This window comes from Schistocerca americana, chromosome 2 (assembly GCF_021461395.2).
Source record: "Schistocerca americana isolate TAMUIC-IGC-003095 chromosome 2, iqSchAmer2.1, whole genome shotgun sequence".
NCBI lineage: Eukaryota > Metazoa > Arthropoda > Insecta > Orthoptera > Acrididae > Schistocerca > Schistocerca americana.
In genome coordinates this window covers 1,061,454,648-1,061,474,929 of record NC_060120.1, presented here as the reverse complement: position 1 = coordinate 1,061,474,929, position 20,282 = coordinate 1,061,454,648, and positions in this window count along the sequence as shown.

Below are 20,282 nucleotides of genomic sequence, written 5' to 3'. Positions count from 1 at the left end.
TTCATCGTTAATGTGAAGGTCCAAGGCATGCAGTAAACCTGAAGTGAAGTGTCGGAACCTAAAAGTAGTCTCCCAGGAAAGGCTCAAAGTATGGACTGGAAGAAGAATCAGTCTTCTTTTACTTAAGTCGGCATTGTGCCTTTTGTATTTTTTTTCCAATTCAATTTCTGTGCTTCATCGTCAATGTGAAGGTCCAAGGGATACAGTAAACCTGAAGTGAGGCTTCGGAATCTAAAACTGGTCTCTCAGGAGAGGCTCAAAACGTAGACAGTAGGAAGAGTGAGTCTTCTTGTTCTTAAGTCGCCATTGTGCTAATTGTATTTAATTCCGACGGAATTTCTGTGTTCATCGTCAATGTGAGGGTCCAAGACGTACAGTTAACCAGAAGTGAAGCATCGGAATCTAAATCTGGTCTCACGGGAAAGGCACAAATCATAGACAGTAAGAAGAGTCAGTCTTGGTGTACTTAAGTCCACATTGTGCTTTTTGTGCCTAATTCCGATGCAATTTCAGTGTTTCAACGTCAATGTGAAGGTCCAAGAGATACATTAAACTTGCAGTGGTGCATTGGAATCTAAAACTGGTGACACAGGAAAGGTTGCAGACATAGACAGTCAGAAGAGTCAGTCTTCTTGTACTTAAGCCGGCATTGTGACTCTTGTATTTACTTCCGATGCAATTTCCGTGTTTCATCGTGAATGTGAAGGTCCAATTGATACAATAAACCCGAAGTTAAGCATCGGAATCTAAATCTGGTCTCACAGGAAAACTTCAAAGCATAGACAGTAAGAAGTGTCAGTCTTTTTCCACTTGAGTACGTATTGTGCCTTTCGTACATTATTGTGATGCAATTTCTGTGTTTCATCGAGGTATGAAGGTCCAAGGGGTACAGTAAACCTGAAGTGAAGCATCGTAATCCAAAACTGGTCTCACAGGAAAGGCTCAAAACTTAGAGAGTAAAAAGAGTCAGACTTCTTGTACTTAAGTCGACATTGAGCCTTTTGTATTTAATTCCGATGTAATTTCTGTATTTCATCGTCAATGTGAAGGTCCAAGAGATACAGTAAATCTGAAGTGGAGAGTCGGAATATAAAACTAGTTTCGCAGGAAATGCACAAAGCTTAAACAGTAAGAAGGGTCACTCATCTTGAAATTAAGTCGGAATTGTGCCATTTTGTATCTAATTCCGATGCAATTTCAGTGTTTCATAGTCAATGTGAAGGTCCAAGGGACACATTAAACTTGCAGTGGAGCATCGGAATTTAAAACTGGTGACACAGGAAAGGCTGAGTTCATAGACAGTCAGAAGAGTCAGGCTACTAGTACTTAAGCCCGCATTGTGCCTTTTGTCTTTAATTTCGATGTAATTCCTGTGTTTCATCGTCAATGTGAAGGACCAAGGGATACAGTAATTTGTAGAGTAGAATCGGAATATAAAACTGGTCTCAAAGGAAAGGATCAACCAATAAACAGTAAGAACAGTCAGTCTTCTTCTACTTAAGCCGGCATTGTGAATTTTGAACTTAATTCCGATGAAATATCTGTGTTTCATCGTGAATGTGAAGGTCCAAGTGATACAGTAAACGTGAAGTGAAGCATCGGAACCCTAAACTGGACTCAGAGGTAAGGCTCAAAACATAGACAGTAAGAAAATGCACTTTTCGTGTACTTAAGACGGCATTGAACCTTTTGTAATTAATTCCGATGCAATTTCTGTGTTTCATCGTCAATGTAAAGGTCGCATGGATGCAGTGAACCTGAAGTGAAGCATCTGAATCCAAAAGTGGTCTCACAGGAAAGGCTACAAACATAGACAGTAAGAAGAGTCAGTCTTCTTGTACTTCAGTTGACATGTTCCCTTTGTATTTAATTCCGATGCAATTTCTGTGTTTCTTCGTGAATGTGAAGGTCCAAGGGATGCGGTGAAACTTACGTGAAGCATCGGAATCTATAGCTGGTCTCACGGGAAAAGCTCAAAACATACACAGTAAGTAGAGTCGTCCTCTTGTACTTAAGTCAGCATTGTGCCTTTTGTATTTAATTCCGATATTATTTCTGTGTTTCATCGTCAATGTGAAGGTCCATGGGATGCAGTAAACCTGAAGTGAAGCATCAGAATGTAAAACTGGTCTCACTGGCAAAGGCTCAGTACATAGACAGTAAGTAGAGTCAGTCTGCTTGATCCTAAGTCGGCGATGTGTCTTTGGTTTTTAATTCCGATGCATTTTCTGTGTTTCAACGTCAGTGTGAAGGTCCAAGGGTTACTGTAAACCTGAAGTGAAGCATCGGAATCTAAAACTGGTCTCACTGGAAAGGCCCAAAACATAGACAGTAAGAAGAGTCAGTCTTCTTGTACATAAGTCGGCATTGTGCCTTTTGCACTTAGTTCCAATGCAATTTCAGTGTTTCATCGTCAATGTGAAGGGCCAAGGGATGCAGTAAACCTGAAGTGAAGCATATGCATCTAAAAGTGGTCTCTCAGGAAAGGCTCAAAACATAGCCAGCAAGAAGAGTCAGTCTGCTTGATCTTAAGTCGGCATTGTGCCTTTGGTTTTTAATTCCGATGCAATTTCTGTGATTCAACGTCAGTGTGAAGGTCCAAGGGATACAGTAAACCTGAAGTGAAGCATCGGAATCTAAAACTGGTCTCACTGGAAAGGCTCAAAAATAGACAGTAAGATGTGTCAGTCTTCTTGTACTTAAGTCGGGACTGTGCCTTTTGTATTTAATTCCGATTCAATTTCTGTGTTTCATTCTAATGTGAAGGGCCAAGGAATACAGTAAACCTGAAGTGAAGCATCGGAATCTAAAACTGGACTCACAGAAAAGGCTCAAAGCACAGACAGTCAGATGAGTCAGTCTTCTTGTACTTAGATCGGCATTGTGCCTTTTGTATTTGTTTCCTATGTATTTTCAATGTTACATCGTCAATGTGAAGGACCGTGGGATACAGTAAACCTGAAGTGAAGCATCGGAATCTAAAACTGGTCTCACAGGAAAGGCTCAAAACTTAGACACAAAGAAGAGTCAGTCTTCTTGTACTTAAGGCGGCATTGTGCCTTTTGTACTTAATTCCGATGCAATTTCTGTGTTTCATCGTCAATGTGAAGGTCGAAGGGATGCAGTAGACCTGAAGTAAAGCATCGGAATCCAAAAGTGGTCTCACGGGAAAGGCTCACAACATAGACAGTAAGAAGAGTCAGTCTGCTTGCACTTATGTCATCATTATGCCTTTGGTATTTAATTCCGATGCATTTTCTGTGTTTCATCGTCAGTGTGAAGGTCCAAGGGATACAGTAAACGTGAAGTGAAGCATCGGAATCTAAAACTGGTCTCACAGGGAAGGCACAAACATAGACTGTAAGAAGAGTCACTATTCTTGAAATTAAGTCAGCAATGTGCCTTTTGTGGTTAATTCCGATATAAATACTGTGTTTCATCGTCAATGTGAAGGTCCAGGGAAGTAGTAAACCGGAAGAGAAGCATCTGAATCTAAAACTGGTTTAACAGGAAAGGCTCAAAACAAAGACAGTAAATAGAGTCAGTCTGCTTGTACTTAAGACGGCATTGTGCCTTTTGTATTTAATTCCGATGCAATTTCTGTGTTTCATCGTAGTGTGAAATTCCAAGGGATACAGTAAACCTGAAGTGAAGCATCGGAATCTAAAACTGGCCTCACAGGAATGGCTCAAAACATAGACCATAAGAAAAGTCAGTCTTGTTGTGCTTATGTCGGCATTGTACCATTTCTATTTAATTCCGATGCAATTTCTGTGTTTCATAGTCAACGTGAAATTCCAAGAGATACAGTAAGCGTGAAGTGAAGCATCGGAATCTAAAACTGGTGTCACTGGAAAGGCTCAAATCATAGACAGTACGAAGAGTCAGTCTTCTTGTTCATAAGACGGCATTGTGCCTTTTTTGTATTTAATTCCGATGAAATTTCTGTGTTTCATCGTAAATGTGAAGGCACAAGGGATACGGTAAACCTGAAGTGAAGCACCGTAATCTAAACTGGCCTCACATGAAACGCACAAACATAGACAGTAAGAAGAGTCACTATTCTTGAAATTATGTCTTCATTGTGCCGTTTGTATTTAATTCCGATATAATTTCTGTGCTTCATCGTCAATGTGAAGGTCCAGGGATGCAGTAAACCTGAAGTGAAGCATCTGAATCTAAAACTGGTCTCACAGGAAAGGTTCAGTGGATAGACAGTAAGAAGAGTCAGTCTTCTTGTACTGAAGTGGGCATTGTGCATTTTGTATTTAATTCCGAAGCACTTTCTGTATTTTATCGTCAATGTGATGGTCCAAGGGATACAGTATATCTGAAGTGGAGGATCGGAACATAAAACTGGTCTTGCAGGAGAGGCACAAACCATAGACAGTAAGAAGACTCCGTCTTCATGTACTGAAGATGGCTTTGTGCCTGTTGTATTTAATTAAGATGAAATTTCTGTGTTTCATCGTCAATGTGAAGGTCCAAGGTGCACAGTATTTCTGAAGTGGAGCATCGGAATCTAAAACTGGTCTCACAGGAAACGCTCAAACCATAGACAGTAAGAAGATTCAGTCTTCTTATACTTAGCCCGGCATTGTGCCTTTTGTATTTAATTCCGATGCAATTTCTGTGTTTCATCGTCAATGTGTAGGTCCAAGGGATACAGTAAACCTGAAGTGAAGCATCGGAATCTTAAACTGGCCTCACAGGAATGGCACAAAACATAGACAGTAAGAAGAGTCAGTCTTTTTGTGCTTATGTCGGTATTGTGCCTTTTGTATTTCATTCCGATGCCATTTCTGTGTTTCATCGTCAATGTGAAGGTCCAAGGGATACGGTAAACCTGAAGTAAAGCATCAGAATCTAAAAGTAGTCTCACAGGAAAGGCACAAAGCATAAAAAGTAACAAGAGTCACTCTTCTTGAAATTAAGGCGGCATTGTGCCTTTTGTGTTTAATTCCGATATAATTTCTGTGTTTCATCCTCAATGTGAAGGTCCAAGAAATTCAGTAAACCTGAAGTGAAGCTTCCGAATCTAAAAATGGTATCACAGGAAAGGCTCGAAGCATAGACAGTAAGAAGAGTCAGTCTTCTTGTGCATATGTTGGCATTGTGCCTTTTGTATTTAATTCCAGTGCAATCTCTGTGTTTCATCGTCAATGTGAAGGTCCAAGGGATACCGTAAACCTGAAGTGAAGTATCGGAATCTAAAACTGGTCTCACACGAAAGGCTCAAAACATAGACAGTAAGAAGAGTCAGTGTTCTTGTACTTGAGTCGGTATTGTGCATTTCGTATTTTATTCCGTTGCAATTTCTCTGTTTCATCTTCAATGTGAAATTCCAAGGGACACAGTAAACCTGAAGTGAAGCATCGGAATCTTAAACTGGTCTCTCAAGAAAGGCTCACATCATAGATAGTATGAAGAGTCAAACTTCTTGTAATTAAGTCGGCATTGTGCCTTTTGTATTTAATTCCGATTCAATTTCTTTATTTCATCGTAGATGTGAAGGTCCAAGCGATACAGTAAACCTAAAGTGAAGCATCGGAATCTAAAACTGGTCTCACAGGAAAGCTCAAAACTTAGACAGTAAGAAGAGTCAGTCTTCTTGTACTGAAGTCGGCATTGTGCTTTTGTGTATCTAATTCCGATGCAATTTCTGTACTTCATCGTCAATGTGAAGGTCTAAGGGACACGGTAAACCTGAAGTGAAGCACCGGTATCTAAAACTGGTCGCACAGGAAAGGCACAAAGCATAGACAGTAAGAAGGGTCACTCTTCCTGAAATTATGTCGGCATTGTTCCTTTTGTATTTAATTCTGATGCAATTTCTGTGTTTCATCGTCAACGGGAGGGTTCAATGGATGCAGTAAAGTTACAGAGGTGCATCGGAATCTTAAACTGGTGACACAGGAGTGGGTGAAACAGTAGTCAGTCAGAAGAGTCAGTCTTCTAGTACTTATGCCGTTAATGTGCCTTTTGTATTTAATTCCAATGCAATGTCTGTGTTTCATCGTCAATGTGAAGATCCAACAGAAACAGTAAATCTGAAGTGAAGGATCGGAATGTAAAACCGGTCTCACAGGAAAGGCTCAAATCGTAGACAGTGAGTAGAGTCAGTCTTCATATACTTAAAGCGGCATTGTGCCTATTGTATTTCATTCCGATGCCATTTCTGTGTTTCATCGTCAATGTGAAGGTCCAAGGGAAACGGTAAACCCAAAGTGAAGCATCGGAATCTAAAATTGGTCCCACAGGAAAGGCACAAATCATAAACAGTAAGTAGAGTCACTCTTCTTGAAAGTAAGTCGGCATTATGCCTTGTGTGTTTAATACCGATGCAATTTCTGTGTTTCATTGTCAATGTGAAGGTCCAACAGACCCAGTAAATCTGAAGTGAATAATCGGAATATAAAACTGGTCTCACAGGAAACGCTTAAACCATAGACAGTAAGAAGACACAGACTTATTATACTTAGGCCGGCATTGTGCCTTTAGTATTTAATTCCGATGCAATTTCTGTGTTTCGTAGGCAAAGTGTAGTTCCAAGGGATAGAGTAAACCAGAAGTGTAGCATCGGAATCTAAAACTGGTCCCAAAGGGAAAGGCTCAAAATATGGACTGTAAGTAGAGTCAGTCTTCTTGTTCTTAACGCGGCATTGTGCTTTTGTATTTCATTCCGATGCCATTTCTGTGTTTCATCATCAATGTGAAGGTCCTTGGGATACAGTGACCCTGAAGAGAAGCATCGGAATCTAAAACTGGTCTCACAGGAAAGGCTCAAAACACAGACGGTGACTAGAGTCAGTCTTCTTGTACTTAAGACGGCATTGCACCTCTTGTATATAATTCCGATGCAATTTCTGTGTTTCATCGTCGATGTTAAGTTCCAAGGCATACAGTAAACCTGCAGTGGTGCATTTGAATCCAAAACTGGTAAAACAGGAAAGGCAGAAAGCATGGACAGTAAGAAGAGTCAGTCCCCTTGTACGTAAGTCGGCATTGTGCTTTTGGATTTAATTCCAATGCAATTTCTGTGTTTCATCGTCAAAGTGAAGGTGCAAGGGATACAGAAAAACCTGAAGTGAAGCATCGGAACCAAAACTGGTCTCACAGAAAAGGCTCAAATCATAGACAGTAAGAAGAGTCAGTCGTCTTGTACTTTAGTCGGCATTGTGCATTTTGTATGTAATTCTAATGCAATTTCAGTGTTTCATCGTCAATGTGAAGTTCCAAGGGATACTGTAAACCTGCAGTGTTGCATCCGAATCTAAAACAGATGACACAGGAAAGGCCGAAAACATAGACAGTAAGAAGAGTCAGTCTCCTTGTACTTAAGTCGGCATTGTGCGTTTTGTATTTTATTTCGGTGCAATTTCAGTGTTTCATCGTCAATGTGAAGATCCAAGGGATACACAAAATATGAAGTGAAGTGTAGAAATCTAAAACTGGTCTCACAGGAATGGCTCAAAACATAGACAGTAAGTAGTGTCAGTCCTCTTTTACTTATGTCGGCATTTCCCTTTTGTATGTAATTCCGATGCAATTTCTGTGTTTCATCTTCTATGTGAAAACGCAAGGGATACGATAAAACCTGAAGTGAAGATTAGGAATCTAAAACAGGTCTCACAGGAAATCTCAAAACATAGACACTAAAAAGTCTGTCATCTTGTACTTAAGTCGACATTGTGCCTTTTGTATCTATTTTCGATTCAACGTCTGTGTTTCATCGTCAATGTGAAGGTCCAAGCGATAGAGAAAACTTGCAGTGGTGCATCGGAATCTAAAACTGGAGTCACACGAAAGGCTGAAAACATAGACAGTCAGAACAGTCAGTCTTCTTGTACTTAAGTCGGCATTGTGCCTTTTGGATTTAATTCCGATGCAAAATCTGTGTTTGATCGTCATTGTGTAGGTCCAAGGGATACATTACACCTGAAGTGAAGCATCGGAATCCAAACTGGCCTCACAGGAAAGGCTCAAATCTTAGACAGTACGAACAGTCAGTCTTCTTGTACTTAAGTCGGCATTGTGCTTTTTGTATATATTTCCGATGCAATTTCTGTGTTTCATCTTCTATGTGAAAACGCAAGGGGTACGATAAAACCTGAAGTGAAGAATCGGAATCTAAAACAGGTCTCACAGGAAATTTTAAAACATAGACGGAAAAAAAAGTCTGTCATCTTGTACTTAAGTCGGCATTGTGCCTTTTGTATCTTATTCCGATGCAATTTCTGTGTTTCATCGTCAATGTGAAGGCCCCAAGGATACAGTAAATCTGAAGTGAAGGATAGGAATCTAGACCTTATCTCACGGGAACGGCTCAAAACATAGGCAGTAAGAAGAGTCAGTCTACTTGTACTTAAGTCGGCATTGTGCCTTTTGTATATAATTCCGATGCAATTTCTGTGTTTCAGCGTCAATGTGAAGTTCCAAGGGATACAGTAAAGCTGAAGTGAAGCATCGGAATCTAAAACTGGCCTCACTGGAAAGGGTAAAATCTTAGACAGTACAAACAGTCAGTCTTCTTGTACTTAAGTCGGCATTGTGCCTTTTGCATATAATTCCGATGCAATTTCTGTGTCTCATCGTCGAAGTGAAGTTCCAAGGGATACAGTAAAGCTGTAGTGAAGCATCGGAATCTAGAACTGGCCTCACTGGAAAGGGTCAAATCTTAGACAGTACGAACAGTCACTCTCCTTGTACTTAAGTCGGCATTGTGCCTTTTGTATCTTATTCCGATGCAATTTCTGTGTTTCAACGTCAATGTGAAGGCACGAAGGGATACAGTAAACTTTTAGTGCTGCATCGGAATATAAAACTGGTGACACATGAAAGGCTGAAAACATAGTCAGAAGAGTCAGGCTTCTTGTACTTAAGCCGGCATTGTGACTGATGTAATTAATTCCGATGCAATTTCTGTGTCTCATCGTCAATGTGAATGTCCGTGGGGTACAGTAAACCTGAAGTGAAGCATCGGAATCGAAAACTAGTCTCACAGGAAAGGCTCAAAACATAGACGGTGAGTAGAGTCAATCTTCTTGTACTTGAGTCGGCATTGTGCCTTTTGTATTTAATTCCGATGCAATTTCTGTGTTTCATCGTCGAAGTGAAGTTCCAAGGGATACAGTAAACCTGCAGTGGTGCATCGGAATCTAAAACTGTTGAAACAGGAAAGGCAAAAAGCATAGACAGTAAGAAGAGTCAGTCCCCTTGTACTTAAGTCGGCTTTGTGTCTTTTGTATTTTATTCCGATGCAAATTCTGTGTTTCATCGTCAGTGTGAACTTCCAAGGGATGCAGTATACTTGAAGTGGAGCATCTGAATCTAAAACGGGTCTCACAGGAACGGCTCAATACATAGACAGTAAGAAGAGTCAGTCGTCTTGTTCTTAAGTCGGCATTGTGCCATTTGTATTTTATTCCGATGCAATTTCTGTGTTTCAACGTCTGTGTGAAGGTCCAATGGATGGAGTACGCCTGAAGTGGAGCATCGGAATCTAGAACTGGTCTCACTGGAAAGGCTGAAAACATACACAGTAAGTAGTGTCAGTCCTCTTGTACTTAAGTCGGCATTGTGCCTTTTCTATGTAATTCCGATGCAATTTCTGTGTTTCATCGTCAATGTCAAGGTGCAAGGGATACAGTAAACCTGAAGTGAGAACCTGAATCTAAAACTGGGCTCACAGGAAAGGCTCAAATCAAAGACAGTAAGAAAAGTTAGTCATCTTGTAATTAAGTCCACATTGTGCATTTGGTATTTAATTCTAATACTGCTTCTGTGTTTCATCGTCAATGTGAAGATCCAAGGGATACAGTAAACCTGAGGTGAAGCATCGGGATCTTGAACTGGTCTCACAGCAAAGGCTCAAACATAGACAATAAGAAGAGTCACTCCTCTTGTACTTAAGTCGCCATTGTGCCTTTTGTATTTAATTCCGTTGCAATTTCTGTGTTTCATCGTCAATGTGAATGTCCAAGTGATACAGTAAACATGAAGTGAAGCATCGGAATCTTAAACTGCTCCCACAGGAAACGCACAAAACATAGACAGTAAGAAGAGTCACTCTTCTTGTACATAACACGCATAGTGCCATTTGTATTTAAATCCGATGCTATTTCTGTGTTTCTTCGTCAATATGAAGGCCCAAGGGATACATAAAATCTGAAGTGAAGTGTCGGATCTAAAACTGGTCTCACAGGAAAGGCTAAAACATAGACAGTAAGAAGAGTCAGTCTTCTTAAACTTATGTCGGGATTGCGCCTTTTGTAATTAATTCCCATGATATCTCTGTGTTTCATCGAGATGTGAATGTCCAAAGGGTAGAGTAAACCTGAAGTGAAGCATAGGAATCCAAAACTGGTCTCACAGGAATGGCTCTAATCATAGACGGTGGGTAGAGGCAGTCTTCTTGTATTTACGTCGGCATTGTGCCTTTTGTATTTAATTCCGAAGCAATATCTGTGGTTCATCGTCAATGTGAAGTTTCAAGGGATACAGTAAACCTGCAGTGGTGCAACGGAATCTAAATCTGGTGAAGCAGGAAATGCAGAATTTATACACAGTAATAAGAGTCAGTCCCCTTGTACTTAAGTCGGCATTGTGCCTTTTGTAACGTATTCCGATGCAATTTCTGTGTATCATCGTCTATGTGAAGGTCAAAGGTATGCAGTATACCTGAAGTGGAGCATCGGAATCTAAAACTGGTCTCACTGGAAGACTGAAAACATTAACAGTAAGTAGTGTCAGTCCTCTTGTACTTAAGTCGGCATTGTGCACTTTGTATTTAATTCCGATGCAATTTCTCTGTTTCATCGTCTATGTGAAAGTGCAAGGGATACAGTTAACCTGAAGTAAAGCATCGGTATCCGAAACTGGTCTCACAGGAAAGGCTCAAAACATAGACAATAGGTAGAATTAGTCATCTTGTACTTAAGTCGGCATTGTGCATTTTGTATTTAATTCTAATGCAATTTCTGTGTTTCATCGTCAATGTGAAGGTGCAAGGGATACAGCAAACCTGAAGTGTTGCATCGGAATCTAAAACTGATGACACAGGAAAGGCTCAAAACATAGACAGTAAGAAGAGTCAGTCTTCTTTTACTTTAGTCGGCATTGTGCCTTTTGTATTTAATTCCGACGTAATTTCTGTATTTCATCGTCAATGTGATGGTCCAAGGCATACGGTAAATCTGAAGTGAAAGATCGGAATATAAAACAGGTCTCACAGGAAAGGCTCAAAACGTATACGGTAAGAAGAGTCGGTCTTCTTGTGCTGAAGTCGGCATTGTGCCTTTTGTATTTATTTCCGATGCAATTTCAGTGTTCATCGTCAATGTGAAGCTGCAAGGGATACAGAAAAACCTGAAGTGAAGAATCGGAATCTAAAACTGGTCCCACAGGAAAGGCTCAATACATAGACAGTAAGAAGAGTCAGTCTTCTTGTACATTAGTCGGCATTGTGCCATTTGTATTTCATTCCGATGCAATTTCTGTGTTTCATCTTCAATGTGAAGGTCCACGGATACAGTAAATCTGAAGTGAAGTGTCGGAATGTAAAACTGGTCTCACAGGAGGGGCTCAAGGCATAGAGAGATGGAAGAGTCAGACTTCCTGTGCTTAAGTCGGCATTGTGCCTTTTGTATTTAATTCCGATGCAATTTTTGTGTTTCATCGTAAATGTGCAGGTCCAAGGGATACAGTAAACTGGAAGTGAAGCATCAGAATCTAAAAGTGGACCCACAGGAGAGGCTCAAACATGGACAGTAACAAGAGTCTGTCTTCCCGTACTTATTTCGACGTTGTGCCTTTTGTATTTACCTCCGATGCAATATCTGTGTCTCATCGTCAATGTGAAGTTCCAAGGGATACAGTAAACCTGAAGTGTTGCATCACAATCTAAAACTGATGACACAGGAAAGGCTCAAAACGTAGACAGTAAGATGTGTCAGTCATCTTGTACTTAAGTCGGCATTGTGCATTTTGTATTTAATTCTAATACAATTTCTGTGTTTCATCGTCAATGTGATGGTACAAGGGATACAGTAAACCTGAAGTGAAGTGTCGGAATGTAAAACTGGTCTCACAGGAGAGGCTCAAGGCATAGAGAGAAAGAAGAGTCAGACTTCTTGTGCTTAAGTCGGCACTGTGCCTTTTGTATTTAATTCCGATGCAATTTCTGTGTTACATCGTCAATGTGAAGGTCCAAGGAATACAGTATATCTCAAATGAAGGATCGGAATATAAAACTGGTATCATACGAAAGGCTCAAACCATAGACAGTGAGAAGAGTCGGTCTTTTTGTACTTAAGTCGGCATCATGCCTTTTGTACTTAATTCCGATGCAATTTCTGTGTTTCACCGTCAATGTGAAGGTCCAAGAGATACAGTGAATCTGAAGTGAAGTGTGGGAATCTAAAACTGTTCTCACAGGAAAGGCTCAAACGTAGTCAGTAAATAGGGTCAGTATTCTTGTACTTCAGTCGACATTGTGCCTTTTGTTTTTAATCCGATGCAATTTCTGTGTTTCATCGTCAAGGTTAAGATCCAAGGGAAACAGTAAACCTGAAGAGAAGGATCGGAATCAAAACTGGTCTCACGGGAAAGGCTCAAAACATAGACAGTAAGTGGAGCCAGTCCTCTTGTACTTAAGTCGGCATTGAGCCTTTTGTATTAATTCCGATGTAATACCTGTGTTTCATCGTCAATGTGAAGTTCCAAGGGATACAGTGAACCTGCAGTGCTGCATCGGAACCTAAAACAGATGACACAGGAAAGGTTAAAAACATAGGCAGTAAGAAGAGTCAGTCTTCTTGTACTTAACACGGCATTGTGCCTTTTGTATTTAATTCCGATGTAATTTCTGTGTTTCATCGTCAATGTGATGGTCCAGGGGATACAGTAAACCTGAAGTGAAGCATCGGATTCTAGAACTGGTCTCATAGGAGAGACTCCAAGCATAGAAAGAAAGAAGCGTCAGTCTTCATGTACTTAAGTCGGCATTGTGTCTTTTGTATTTATATCCGATGCAATTTCTGTGTTTCATCGTCAATGTGAAGGTCCAAGTGATACGGTAAACCTGAAGTGAAGCATCGAAATCTAAAAATGGTCTCACAGGAGAGGCTCAAAACATTGACAGTAAGAAGAGTCAGTCTTCTTGTACTTAAGTCGGCATTGTGCCTTTTGTACTTCATCTGATGTAATTTCAGTGTTTGAACGTCAATGTGAAGGTCCAAGGGATACAGTAACTCTGAAGTGATGAATCGGAATATAAAGCTGGTCTCACACGAAATGCTCAAACCATAGACAGTAAGAAGAGTCGGTCGTCTTGGACTTCAGTCGGCATTGTGCCTTTTGTACTTAATTCCGATGCAATTTCTGTGTTTCATCGTCAATGCGCAGGTCCAAGGGAAACAGTAAAGTTGAAGTGAAGCATCGAAATCCAAGACTGGTCTCACAGGAAACTCTCAAAACTTAGACAGTAAGAAGAGTCAGTCTTCATGAACTGAAGTCGGCATTGAGCCTTTTGCATCTAATTCCGATGGAATTTCTGCGTTTCATCGTCAATGTGAAGGTCCAACGGATACAGTAAACCTGCTGTTGTGCATCGGAATCAAAAACTCGTGACACAGGAAAGGCTGAAAGCATAGGCAGCCAGAAGATTCAGTCCTCTAGTACTTGAGCCGGCATTGTGCCTATTGTATTTAATTCCGATGAAATTTCTGTGTTTCATCGTGATGTGAAGGGCGAAGGGATACAGTGGAATTGAAGCGAAGAATCGGAACCTAAAACTGGTCTCACAGGAAAAGCTCAAAGCATAGACAGTAAGAAGAGTCGGTCTTCTTGTACTTAAGTCGGCATTGTGAATTTTGTATTTAATTCCGGAGCAATTTCTGTGTTTCATCGTCATTGTGAAGTTCCAAGGGATACAGTATACCTGCAGTGGTGCATCGGAATCTAAATCTGGTGAAACAGGAAAGGCTGAAAGTATAGACAGTAATAAGAGTCAGTCCCCTTGTACTGAAGTCGGCATCGTGCCTTTTGTATTTTTTTCCGATGTAATTTCTGTGTTTCATCGTCAATGTGAATGTCCAAGTGATACAGTAGACGTGAAGTGAAGAATCGGAATCTTAAACTGGTCTCAGAGGAAAGGCTCAAATCATAGACAGTACGAAGAGTCAATCATCTTGTACTTAAGTCAGCATTGTACATTTTGTATTTAATTGTAATGCAATTTCAGTGTTTCATCGTCACTGTGAAGGTCCAAACTATACAGTAAACTTGAATTGGATCATCGGAATCTAGAACTGGTCACACGGGAAAGGCTCTAAACACAAACAGTAAGAACAGTCAGACTTCTTGTACTTAAGTCGGCATTGTGCTTTTTGTATTTAATCCGACGCAATTACTGTGATCCATCGTCCATGTGAAGATCCAAGGGATACAGTAATGCCGAAGTGAAGCATCGAAATCTAAAATTGATCTCACAGAAAAGGCTCAAAACCTAGATAGTACGAGGAGTCCGTCTTCTTGTTCTTAAGTCGGCATTGAGCCTTTTTTATTAAATTCCGTTGCAATTTCTGTGTTTCAGCGTCAGTGTGAAGTTCCAAGGGATACAGTAAACCTGAAATGGGGCTTTGGAATCTAAAACTGGTCTCACAGGAAAGGCTCCAACATTGACAGTAAGTAGAGTCACTCTTCTTGTACATTAGGCGGCATTGTTCCTTGTATGTCTAATTCCGATGCAATTTCTGTGTTTCATCGTCAATGTTAAGGTCCAAGTGATACAATAAACCCCAAGTGAAGCATCGGAATCTCAAACTGGTTTCACAGGAAAGGCTCGAAATATAGACGTCGAGTAGGGTCAGTCTTCTTGCACTTAAGTCGGCATTGTGCCTTTAATATTTAATTCCGATGCAATTTCTGTGTTTCATCGTCGATGCGAAGTTCCAAGGGATACAGTAAACCTGCAGTGGTGCATCGGAATCTAAAACTGGTGACACAGGAAAGGCTGAAAACATATGCAGTAAGAAGGGTCAGTCCCCTTGCACTTAAGTCGGCATTGTGCCTTTTGTTATTTATTCCGATGCAATTTCTGTGTTTCATCGTTAATGTGTATGTCCAAGGGATGCAGTATACTTGAAGTGGAGCATCGGAATCTAACACTGGTCTCACAGGAAAGGCTCAAATCATACACAATAAGAAGAGTCAGTATTCTTGTACTTAAGTCGACATTGTGCCTTTTGTATTCAAGCCGATCCAATTTCTGTGATTCATCGTCAAGGTGAAGGTCCAAGGGATACAGTAAAGCTGAAGTGAAGAATCGGAATCCAAGACTGGTCTTACAGGAATGACTCAAATCTTAGACAGTAAGAAGAGTCGGTCTTCTTGTACATAAGTCGGCATTGTGAATTTTGTATTTAATTCCGATGCAATTTCTGTGTTTCATCGTCAATGTGAAGGTCCAAGTGATGCGGTAAACCTGAAGTGAAGCATTTGAAACTTAAACTTGCCTCACAGGAAAGGCTCCAAACATAGACAGTAATAAGAGTCAGTCTTCTTCTGCTTAAGTCGGCATTGTGCCTTTTGTATTTACATCCGATGCTATATCTGTGTTTCATCGCAAATGTGAAGGTACAAGGGATACGGCAAAACTTACGTGAAGCATAGGAATCTTAAGCTGGTCTCACAGGAAAGGCTCACAACATAGACAGTAAGTAGAGTCAGTCCTCAGGTACTTAGGTCGGCATTGTGCATTTTGTATTTAATTCCGATGCAATTTCTGTGTTTCTTCGTCAATGTGATGGTCCAAGTGATGCAGTAAACCGGAGGTGATGCATCGGAATCTTAAACTGGTCTCACAGGAGAGGCTAAAACATAGACAGTAAGAGGAGTCACTCTTCTGGTACTTAAGACGACATTGTGCCCTTTGTATTTAATTCCGATGCAATTTCTGTGTTTCATCGTCAATGTGAAGGTCCAAGGGATACAGTAAAGCTAAAGTGAAGCATCGGAATCTAAAACTGGACTCACAGGAAAGGCTCTAAATATAGACAGTAAGAACAGTCAGTCTTCTTGTATTTAAGTCGGCATTGTGCCTTTTGTATTTAATCCGACGCAATTTCTGTGATTCATCGTCAATGTGAAGGTCCAAGGGATACAGTAATGCTGAAGTGAAGCATCGGAATTTAAAACTGGACTCACGGAAAGGCTGAAAACATTGACTGTAAGTAGAGCCACTCCTCGTGTACTTAAGTCGGCATTGTGCCTTTTGTATTTAATCCGACGCAATTTCTGTGTTTCATCGTCAATGTGAAGGCCCACGTGATACAGTAAACCCCAAGTGATTCATCGGAATCTAAAACTGGTCTCACAGGAAAGGCTCAAAACACAGACGGTGAGTAGAGTCAGACTTCTTGTACTTAAGTCGGCATTGTGCCTTTTGTATTTAATTCCGATGCAATTTCTGTGATTCACCGACAATGTGACGTTCCAAGGGCTACAGATAACCTGCAGTGGTGCATCGGAATCTGAAACTGGTGACAAAGGGAAGGCTGAAAACATAGACAGTCAGAAGAGTCAGTCTACTAGTACTTAAGCCGGCATTGTGCCTTTTGTATTTAATTCCGTTGCAATATCTGTGTTTTATCGTCAATGAGAAGGTTCAAGGGATAAAGTACATCTGAAGTCACCGATTGGAATATAAAACTGGTCTCACCCGAAAGACTCAAACCAAGGACAGTAAGAAGAGTCAGTCCTCTTGCACTTAAGTCGGCTTTGTGCCTTTTGTATTTAATTCCGATGCAATTTTGTGTTTCATCGTGATTGTGAAGGTCCAAGGGATACAGTGGAATTAAAGTGAAGCATCGGAATCTAAAACTGGTCTCACACGAAAAGCTCAAAGCATAGACAGTAAAAAGAGTCAGTGTTCTTGTACTATGGTCGGCATTATGCCTTTTGTATTTAATTCCAATGCAATTTCTTTTGTTTCATCGTAATGTGAAGGTCCAAGGGGTACTCTAAACTAGAAGTGAGGCATTTGAATCAAAAACTTGTCTCACGGGAAAGGCTCTAAACATAGACAGTAAGAAGAGTCAGTCTTCTTGTTCTTAAGTCGGCATTCTGGATTTAGTATTAAATTCCGATGCAATTTCTAAGTTTCTTCGTCAATGCGCAGGTCCAAGGGATACCATAAACCTGAAGTGAACCATTTGAATCTTAAGCTGGTCTCACAGGAATGGCTCAACGCATAGACAGTAAGAAGGATCACTCTTCATGTACTTAAGAAGGCATTGTGCCTTTTGAATATAATCCGATGCAATATCTGTGTTTCATCACCAAGGTTAAGGTCCAAGGGATACAGAAGATCTGAAGTGAAGGATCGGAATATAAAACTGGTCTCACAGGAAAGGCTCAAACCATAGACAGTAAGAAGAGTCAGTCTTCTCGTACTATGGCCGGCATTGTGCCTTTTGGATTTAATTCCGATGCTAGTTCTGTGTTTCATCGTGAGTGTGAAGGTCCAAGGATACAGGAAACCCGAAATGAGGCATCGGAATCTAAAACTGATCTCACTGCAAAAGCTCAAACCATAGACAGGAAGTAGAGTCGGTCTTCATATACTGGAGTTCGTATTGTGCCTTTTGTACTTAATTCTGATGAAATTTCTGTGTTTCCTCGTCACTGTGAAGGACCAAGGTATACAGTAAACTTGAAGTGGGTCATCGGAATCTAGAACTAGACACACGGGAAAAGCTCAAAACATAGACAGTAAGAAGAGTCAGTCTTCTTGTACCTCAGTCGGCACAGTGCCTTTTGTATTTAATCCGACGCAATTTCTGTGTTTCATCGTCAATGTGAATCTCCAAGGGATACAGTAAATCCGAAGTGAAGCATCGGAATCTAAAACTGGTCTCACAGGAAAGGCTCAAAACGTAGACAGTAAGACGAGTACGTCATCTTGTACTTATGACGGCATGTGCATTTTGTATTTAATGCTAATGCAATTTCTGTGTTTCATCGTCAAGGTGAAGGTCCAAGGGAAACAGTAAAGTTGAAGTGAAGTATCGGAATCCAAGACTGGTCTCACAGGAAACTCTCAAAACTTAGACAGTAAGAAAAGTCAGTCTTCTTGAACTGAAGTCGGCATTGTGCCTTTTGCATCTAATTCCGATGGAATTTCTGCGTTTCATCGTCAATGTGAAGGTCCAACGGATACAGTAAACCTGCTGTTGTGCATCGGAATCAAAAACTGGTGACACAGGAAAGGCTGAAAGCATAGGCAGCCAGAAGATTCAGTCCTCTAGTACTTGAGCCGGCATTGTGCCTATTGTATTTAATTCCGATGCAATTTCTGTGTTTCATCGTGATGTGAAGGGCGAAGGGATACAGTGGACTTGAAGCGAAGAATCGGAACCTAAAACTGGTCTCACAGGAAAAGCACAAAGCATAGACAGTAAGAAGAGTCGGTCTTCTTGTACTTAAGTCGGCATTGTGAATTTTGTATTTAATTCCGGAGCAATTTCTGTGTTTCATCGTCATTGTGAAGTTCCAAGGGATACAGTAAATCTGCAGTGGTGCATCGGAATCTAAATCTGGTGAAACAGGAAAGGCTGAAAGTATAGACAGTAATAAGAGTCAGTCCCCTTGTACTGAAGTCGACATCGTGCGTTTTGTATTTTTTTCCGATGCAATTTCTGTGTTTCATCGTCAATGTTAAGGTCCAAGTGATACAGTAAACCCCAAGTGAAGCATCGGAATCTCAAACTGGTCTCACAGGAAGGGCTCACAACATAGACAGCAAGAAGAGTCAGACTTCTTGATCTTGAGTCGGTATTATGATTTTTGTATTTAATTCCGATGCAATTTCTATGTTTCATCGTCAATGTGAAGGTCCGAGGGAAACAGTAAACCTGAAGTGAAGCATCGGAATCTAAATCTGGTCTCACAGGAAAGGCTCGAAATATAGACGTCGAGTAGGGTCAGTCTTCTTGTACTTAAGTCGGCATTGTGCCTTTATTATTCAATTCCGATGCAATTTCTGTGTTTCATCGTTAATGTGTATGTCCAAGGGATGCAGTATACTTGAAGTGGAGCATCGGAATCTAACACTGGTCTCACAGGAAAGGATCAAATCATACACAATAAGTAGAGTCAGTCTTCTTGCACTTAAGTTGGCATTGTGCCTTTTGTCTTTAATTATGATGCACTTTCCGTGTTTCATCGTCAATGGGAAGTTCCACGGGATACAGTAAAGATGAAGTGATGCATCGGAATTTAAAACCGGTCTCACAGGAGAGCCTAAAAACATAGGCAGTATGAAGAGTCAGTATTCTTGTACTTAAGTCGACATTGTGCCTTTTGTATTTAAGCCGATCCAATTTCTGTGATTCATCGTCAAGGTGAAGGTCCAAGAGATACAGTAAAGCTGAAGTGAAGCATCGGAATCCAAGACTGGTCTTACAGGAATGACTCAAATCTTAGACAGTTAGAAGAGTCGGTCTTCTTGTACATAAGTCGGCATTGTGAATTTTGTATTTAATTCCGATGCAATTTCTGTGTTTCATCGTCAATGTGAAGGTCCAAGTGATGCGGTAAACCTGAAGTGAAGCATTTGAAACTTAAACTTGCCTTACAGGAAAGGCTCCAAACATAGACAGTAATAAGAGTCAGTCTTCTTCTGCTTAAGTCGGCATTGTGCCTTTTGTATTTACATCCGATGCTATATCTGTGTTTCATCGCAAATATGAAGGTACAAGGGATACGGCAAAACTTACGTGAAGCATCGGAATCTTAAGCTGGTCTCACAGGAAAGGCTCACAACATAGACAGCAAGTAGAGCCAGTCCTCAGGTACTTAGGTCGGCATTGTGCATTTTGTATTTAATTCCGATGCAATTTCTGTGTTTCTTCGTCAATGTGATGGTCCAAGTGATGCAGTAAACCGGAAGTGATGCATCGGAATCTTAAACTGGTCTCACAGGAGAGGCTAAAACATAGACAGTAAGAGGAGTCACTCTTCTTTTACTTAAGACGACATTGTGCCCTTTGTATTTAATTCCGATGCAATTTCTGTGTTTCATCGTCAATGTGAAGGTCCAAGTGATACAGTAAAGCTGAAGTGAAGCAACGGAATCTTAAACTGGTCTCACAGGAAAGGATCAAAACATAGCCAGTAAGAAGAGTCACTCTTCTTGAACTTAAGCCGGCATGGTGCCTGTTGTATTTAATTCCGATGCAACCTCTGTGTTTCATCGTCAATTTGAAGGTCCAAGGGATACA